The sequence below is a fragment of the Melitaea cinxia genome, chromosome 15, assembly GCF_905220565.1.
Source record: "Melitaea cinxia chromosome 15, ilMelCinx1.1, whole genome shotgun sequence".
In the NCBI taxonomy this organism is placed as follows: Eukaryota; Metazoa; Arthropoda; class Insecta; order Lepidoptera; family Nymphalidae; genus Melitaea; species Melitaea cinxia.
Genome location: NC_059408.1, coordinates 3138059 through 3145912, shown reverse-complemented (window position 1 = coordinate 3145912; position 7854 = coordinate 3138059). Strand labels below are relative to the sequence as shown.

General features: G+C 36.5%; 1 pseudogene; it reads left to right on the top strand.

The window, feature by feature from the left end:
- The first annotated feature begins 6959 nt into the window (after positions 1–6959).
- LOC123660740 lies at positions 6960–7054 on the top strand (annotated as a pseudogene).
- The last annotated feature ends 800 nt before the right edge of the window (positions 7055–7854 follow it).

Below are 7854 nucleotides of genomic sequence, written 5' to 3'. Positions count from 1 at the left end.
CCAAATAGACCTGGGTGATCTCTCTAAGGATGAGTCAGGTGATCTTGACGAGGCCATCCTATCGAGTGATGATGGCGCTGCCAGCTCCACCTAAAACCCAACTTCTCATCACCCAAGCTAACCTCTAGCATAGCTAGTCTGCGACGGCTAACCTACGCAGATTGCTGGAAGGAAAAACGAAGACCGTGGCCCTGATCCAGGAGCCGTGGATCAGGAAGGGGAGGATCTGCGGTCTAAGCAACATTGGAGGTAAGTTACTTCTAAATACCCACACACTTGTATCTACGCACACAAGGTCGTGAATCATTATTTTAGCCTTACCTCCTTTCTATTGAAAGTTCTGGAAAGGATAATAGATCGGGAGCTGAGGAGCACAACTCTAGTTGAGCAACCTCTGAATCCCAACCAGCACGCCTATTCAATGGGCAAATCAACGGACTCTGCCCTACATAAGGTTATTTTCTACATAGAGGGCAATCTCCACCACAAAACATCAACCCTAGGCACCTTTATCGATATTGATGGGGCCTTTGATAAAACTAAGTTTACCAGCATCAGCCGGGCCCCCGACTAAGCATGGAGTCAATAACACAATTGCCGGGTGGATTGACAGCATGCTAAAGTACAGGGCCATCCAATTAACTGTGAATGAAACAACTAGAGGCGTTGTTGCGAGGGGGTGTCCGCAGGGGGGTCCTTTCCCCACTTCTGTGGAACATAGTGATCGACGCACTGATCACCTTGCTCAATGACCGCAGATTTCTCACAGTGGGCTATGCAGACGACTTAACTGTACTACTCAGTGAACCTTCTGAGAGGACGGTCTGCGGCCAAATGATGGTCGCATTAAAAGTCGTTGAACAGTGGTGTATAGACCACGAACTACCAGTGAACCCCGGAAAGACGGAACTTGTTCACAAATAAACGGAATTTAGGGAACCTTAAACTCCCTAAATTATTTGGCACCAGTCTTGCCCTGACCAAGAAGGTCAAGTATCTTGGAGTAATCCTGGATAGCAAACTTCTTTGGAACAGGCATTTAGACTCAAAAATCAACTACGCCAGCATAATCCTCTGCGAATGCAAACGGCTCCTTGGCAAAAGCTGGGGCATATCACCTACAATTATTCTATGGCTTTACAAAACCATTGTCAGGCCTATAATCACCTACGGTGCGATAATCTGGTGGCAGAGAACAGAACTTACAACCGTTAAAAATAAGTTCCAGCGGTTTCAGAGAATAGCATACTCTGCAATCTCTGGCTGCACGCGTACCGCCCGCACGGCAGCTCTTGAGGTTATGCTTGACCTGGCACCGCTTGATCTGTTTACACAACAGAAGGCGGCTATGTCAGCTTTCAGGCTGAACACTTGGGCTTGTGGTGAAACCAGGAGGGTCCACACAATAAACTTTGGAGCAACCTTGTGAGCTATGAGTCACTATTTGCTGCTCCACGTGATAGGATTCCCAAACAACATATTTTCGAAACGAAATACCATATAAAACAATTTGAGGCTGAAAGAGACCAGTCCGGCATACGCGACGTCTGCATTTACACGGATGGTTCCAAAATGGGGTCCGGCTCCGGTGCCGGAGTGTACTCGCAAGACCTTAATATCAATTTATCACTAACGCTGGGCCAACACAGCTGCATCTTCCAATGTGAGTGTGTTGCGATAACTCACGCAGTCACCGCCGTCCTGTCAAAAGGCATTAGGGATTGCAACATACGTATTCTGTCGGACAGCATGGTTGTACTTAAAGCTCTAGAGAGCAATTCGACCAACTCTAGTCTTATATACGAATATCATCAAACCCTGGAAGTATTATCCTCACATAATGAGGTAATCCTCCAGTGGATAAAAGGACATAGTGGATCACACGACAGGGGTCCAATACAAAGGTTGCTGGAATGCGAGGGACTGGCCGCACCCCGGGCTACCATCCTTAAGAAAATAAGGACGCTCCGAGAAGCTTGTGAATGCCCCAAGAGGCTGCTGAGCTTTTCAGGAAGGAGCTGGGCTGGCTGAATTAGTCAGCCCTCTTTTTACGCATAACGGACCACCTTTGTGTCCTAAATGCGGAAAACCGAGCCCACAACAATACAATACAATACAATTAAGGTATATAAGTATTAATATTAATTTAGTAACGAAGGCGACTAGTGGTAAAGTTAAACGGGATTAGTTGATTGTTAATAAACAAGTAATCAACTTTTCATCAATTCTTTGATTCCTTGTAGTCGTTCTGCTTAGTACACACAGTTACGGTTGCCATATTTAGTTCTAAGCCACTAGTGTTAGTAAAGAGTTAGAGTATTATGTATAACGCATTAAAGTTCGGTAGTTTTATTAACAAATACGCACCTGGGACGCGAACCATGAGACTATTTTTCTGGTTTTATTATATGGGTGCAAGTATAATCCTGATTCGCGCTAATTGCATTTATTCATGATACAATTTTAAATTTTGTCAGGGTACAGTTTATTATTAATTTGAAAGTTATGAGTTATTAAATTTTATATATCTTTTATATTTGATATAAAAATTGATGAAAGTAATTTTTACTGTCTTAATTCTATTAATTTTGGTTTTAGGTGCAAGTCGCAGTCCAATATCATATCTCTGTTAAGTGGATCAACTTATTCGAAATTTGTCACGGTCATCAAGTGGTTGAATTTCTCTCCACTGGCTATGCAAAAGTCCCATAATATCGGGATCTCAAAATACCCTATAACGAACATAGTAAATATCCTATTTTGCATAAAAATTGATCGAGCGGAAGTTACTGGCGCTGAAATTGACTCCGCTTTTAATCATAATTATCGATAACGATTGATTTTGAGTGAGTAAAAAAGTTTAACTTGGTATTTTTACAAATTGCACCTCAAATGCAAATCAGAAGATACCATTTTTTCTGGTTGTTACCAGCGGTGCTAGAGTAGTCCTGTACCTCGTTTGCTGCATTTTATTCAAATGCTAGTTCAAGTATAGTCAGGGCACAGTTCATTATTATATAATTATTATTATGTAAAATATTTATTAAACTAGATATTTTTCATAATTTTTATACAACTGAGCTTAAATAAAATACGCAGTAAATACGTAGTTTTTATATTATAAACTCCTTGACGTTGTTAATTTTTGTTTCAGCTATCGGTTTCCATTGCTGAAGTTGACGATGTCGACAAGAAAAAAAGTGAAAGTGTAATATTGTCTAAATTGGCTTTAAAGTCGTTTAGTGACACCGAACCAAATCCATCAGCAGCATCGATATCTTCATTGGAATACTTTTTCATTGTATCCAGTAAGTTTGGTTTACTTCACACATATGTATCTTGACTATTCTTTTTTTCTGCTATCGGGTTCTGTCTTTTGTTGCATTAACCGTTGCCAATTATTTCTAAAAAATGTCTACGTTACCACTTAGAGACACAACTGATGACAGATCAGTCTTATTTAACTTGCAGAAACAAAACAACAATATGACAGCGAAGAAGCATTAGAAATATAGTATTATATAATTTTCAACGGATTTTATAAGAATTACATAAACAAATTAAATCTTATAATATATCCAAATTACAAATAAGTTTCAGAGAAGTTTGAAGTCGCATGGTTTGCAAAAGGAACGACAGCTGAATTGTTAAATTTGGGTATTGCACCAAATTTGCACTCGGAGTCATAATCAGAAGACATTTTTCTGGTTTTTGAACTGAGTGCAAGAGTAGTCCTTTCTAACTCTAACTGAATTTTGTTTAGATGCAGGTTTAGAAGCAATAAGGAACAGTTTAAAAGAAACATTAAATTTTATTTAACGTAATAAAATATACACAAATTATCACAACTCATATATTTCTTATATAAATATTGCCGATTTATTCGTGTTTGTTTATCTGCTCTGACATTTCATCTTTGTGTAATGCTTAAAACCATTGTGTTTATTTTATACTTGATAATTACCTAATGCTAATAATTTTTATTTTAGGTACAAGCTCTCTATCAAAGCAACATTAAATAAATAAATTAATAGATTTAAAATCAAGATTGGCCATCAACCACTTCATAAGGACTTCGACATATCTGCTGGTAAGTCTTTATTATTAATATACTAATTTCGTTTTTAATTTGGGCAAATTAAGTAATTCGCCCCAATGTCAGAAATCAGAGAATAATATTTTTCTGGTTTTCGCTTTGGGTGCAATAGTAATCCTTGCAAGCTGTAGCTACATTTTCATTAGATGCTAGCAAAGTTTGTTAGGGTACATTTTGTATTTTTTGTATTTTAATAATTTTAGTTATTTGTTTAGAAAGTCCGTGGTTAATATACATATATGTTAACGTTTTCTAAAGCAAAAGTTTACTTGTCGTCTTCACGACAAGTACTTCGATTTTATAATGTTAGTGTAATAAAAAAAATACGTGACCCACATATCACATACGTATTTCGGCATTTGTTGTTTCAAAGACTATATTACATACAACTCTTAATTTTTTTGTTTAAACATCAAGCAAGAGATAATTTTGATGACAAAAAACTAGTGCTTAAAAGCTTACAGTTTATGGTTTCTCACTCACTCACATAAGCCTTTCGCAGTCCACTACTGGACATAGGCCTCCACAAGTTCACGCCAAAAATGCCGTGAACTCATGTATTTTGCTCATAGTCACCACGCTGGGCAGGCGGGTTGGTGACCGCAGGGCTGACTTTGTCGCACCGAAGACGCTGCTGCCCGTCTTCGGCCTGTATATTTCAAAGCCAGCAGTCTGATGGTTATCCCGCCATTGGTCGGCTTTTTAAGCTCCAAGGTAGTAGTGGAACTGTGCTATCCCTTAGTCTCCTCTTACGACACCCACGGGAAGAGAAGGGGTGGCTATATTTTTTAATGCCATAACCACACAGCAGTTTATAGTTTACTATCTGTTTATTAATTGTATTCATTTAAAAACCTATACTTATATATTATATGATGTTTTATATGTGAGATGGCTTAAGATATGTTTAGTTTGATATGCCGAAGAGATAGAAAGCTGAACTGTTTAGTGCAAACCATTTTCATGTTGGCCCTTCAACCGATTTTACAAATTTTTGGTCAAATTTGCAGGGTCAAAGGGCAAAACGACTCTGTGGTGGTAGTCATCAAGGTATCAAAGAGATATGAGTATGAGATTCGTCGCCGGAATTTTTCTCATCGTAGCCGGTTAGTCTGAGTTATTTTTACATGACATATACTTTTTTACATATTATTTTTACAGACGTGTGTCCGAAGTACATCGTAGTTATGAGTGGCTTTTTTTCGTTTATTTTGTTTTCCTAATTCTTGTGCCGTTATTTTTGCTTGTAAGGAGGCTGCTTTATTTTCACAAAATAAAAATATTGGAAGCGCTTACTCTTTATAACTACTTATAAAAACTTTTATAGAGAAGACTAAGACTATAAATTAAATATCTTTTGAAGTCTTATTTGAATACTATTATAATTAAAAGAATTGATTAAACATATATTATGTTACACGTCAACTTTTTGGATATACGCATGATAGCAAAATAACGCGGGTACCAATCAACGGCAATATCAATGGGCGAGTTATTGTAGTTAATGTCAAGTTTGGAAATAGTGTTACTATTAGTTTGAAATTTTATGAACTTTGTTTGAGATAAATTTATTTTAAGTTTTTTTTTGTGCCACTGTGATTTTTGTTAGTGTTGAAGTAGCTTCAATTTTTGTGTCATTCGTATCTTTTTGGCTGATGGTCATTGTAGTGTCATCGGCAAATAAAATTACGGTGCGTTTATAATTTCTAGGTATTGTGAGCGGTTGGATAAATAACCTTTCAGCAAAAAAGTAATCAACTTCACATCAATTCTTTAATTCCTTGCGTCGTCTTGTTTAGTACATACAGTGTTGGTTGTCACAATTATGTAGTTCTAAGCCACGACTATTAGTGAAGAGTTAGATAGAGATATTAGGTGTAACGCATTAAAGTTTGGTAGTTTTATTAACAAGTCCGCACCTGGGACGCGAACCAGAAAACTTATTTTTCCGGTTTTATCATTTGGGTGCAAGAGTAGTCCTGATTCGCGCTAATTGCATTTATTTATGATGCAATTTTAGGTTTGGTCAGGGCACAGCTTATTATTAATTTGAAAGTTAGAGTTTATAGATGTTACTAGTCTTTTATATCTATATATAAAAATAAAAATGAATGTTACTAAGCGTATAACTCGAGAATGGCTCGACTAATTCGGCTAATTTATTTTTTTTGTATGTTCCCTAAAACCCACGAAAGGTTTTAGTAATACAAAAAAAAATATATATATAACAAATTAAAAAATAAAATAAAAGCAAAGTGATCACTCTGAAAACGTAACATTTATTTAATTATTACTATTAACTTTTGACAGAAGAGGACGCCTCTCTTGTTCTAAGAAGACGTGTGTCCGGGCAGCTAGTTTGATATAAATATTAATGAAATTTGTATTTATTACTGACTTGATTCTATTAAATTTTATTTAGGTGCAAGTCGCAGCTCCACATATCTGTTAAGTGGATCAACTTATTCGAAATTCGTCGTGGTCATCAAGTGGTTGAATTTCTCTCCTCTGGCTATGCAACAGTCCAACGATATTTGGATCTCAAAATAACCTATAACGAACATGGTAAATATCCTATTTTACATTAAAATATTGGTGACTATGAAAGTTTTAAAAAAATCGAGAAAAATATTATTCTGGTGTTGATATAGATGCTATTGTAGTCCTGTGTACCTCGTTTGCTGCATTTTATTCAAGTTCAATCAGTTCACAGTTCATTGTTTGTGGGTTATTGTAACATAAAATATTTATTAAGCTAAATATATTTCATATTTATTATGCGAATTAGCTGATATATAAATTCACTGCGTCTCGAATCGTATCGTATATACTTTATCGAGCAGAAGGTCGAGAAGAAGACCCTGAAATTGATTCCGATTTTAATCATTAATTATTGATAGATTAGCATGGCCCCTGCGCAAGGATGACACGCAAAATCGTAAAGTATTCCACATTTTTAGTCTGACAAGGTAGAAGTAGTTTTAAACTACATACCTATCTCAATTCTATCAGTGTTTCCCAAAAATTTTGAGGCACTTGTGTACCCTTTCTTATTTAATCATTTAAGTCACCATCTCTCCGACCATCTATTCACTGACACCCTTGTTGAGGCAATGGACAGAAATAAGGAAATTGATGTCCTATATACTGATTTCAGTAAAGCATTTGACAGAGTTACGCATGACATACTTATACGCAAATTATCTGCCTATGGAATTAGTGGATCGCTACTTCCTTGGATCAAGTCGTTTTTACAACGTCGAAGCTTCTATGTTGTAAATAATAATCTTCTATCTAAAATTTTTACAAAATGCCATAAATTGTCCAGACTCGCTTGAGAGATTCCAGTTCCGTGTGCACTTGTGAACTTATCCTCGAACTCCTATTATTCTGCTGTGCCCGCCCTTTCGCAAAACAACTCTGTGTGCCAACTTATTGGTACTGAAGTTGTCCAGACTCCTTAACGTAACTAATATCGACGTTTTTCCTGACTCATTTACCAAGCTCAGACGGGAATTGTGCGAGACATGGACCTATTGTTGTTAAGATCGCTACTTCTTATATATAATTGGTGACTGTTGATTTTTATACATTTTGAAATGTTTTTTTTATGTTTTTTTTTTATATTGGAATGTAACGCTTCTTTGTGCATGTGGTGTTCACCTTAAAAAATTGTAACACTTAGCTGTAAGATATTTATTAAGATTAGGTTTACGTTATTGTGTAATTAGTATTAACAATTACTGGTGATCCTAAAT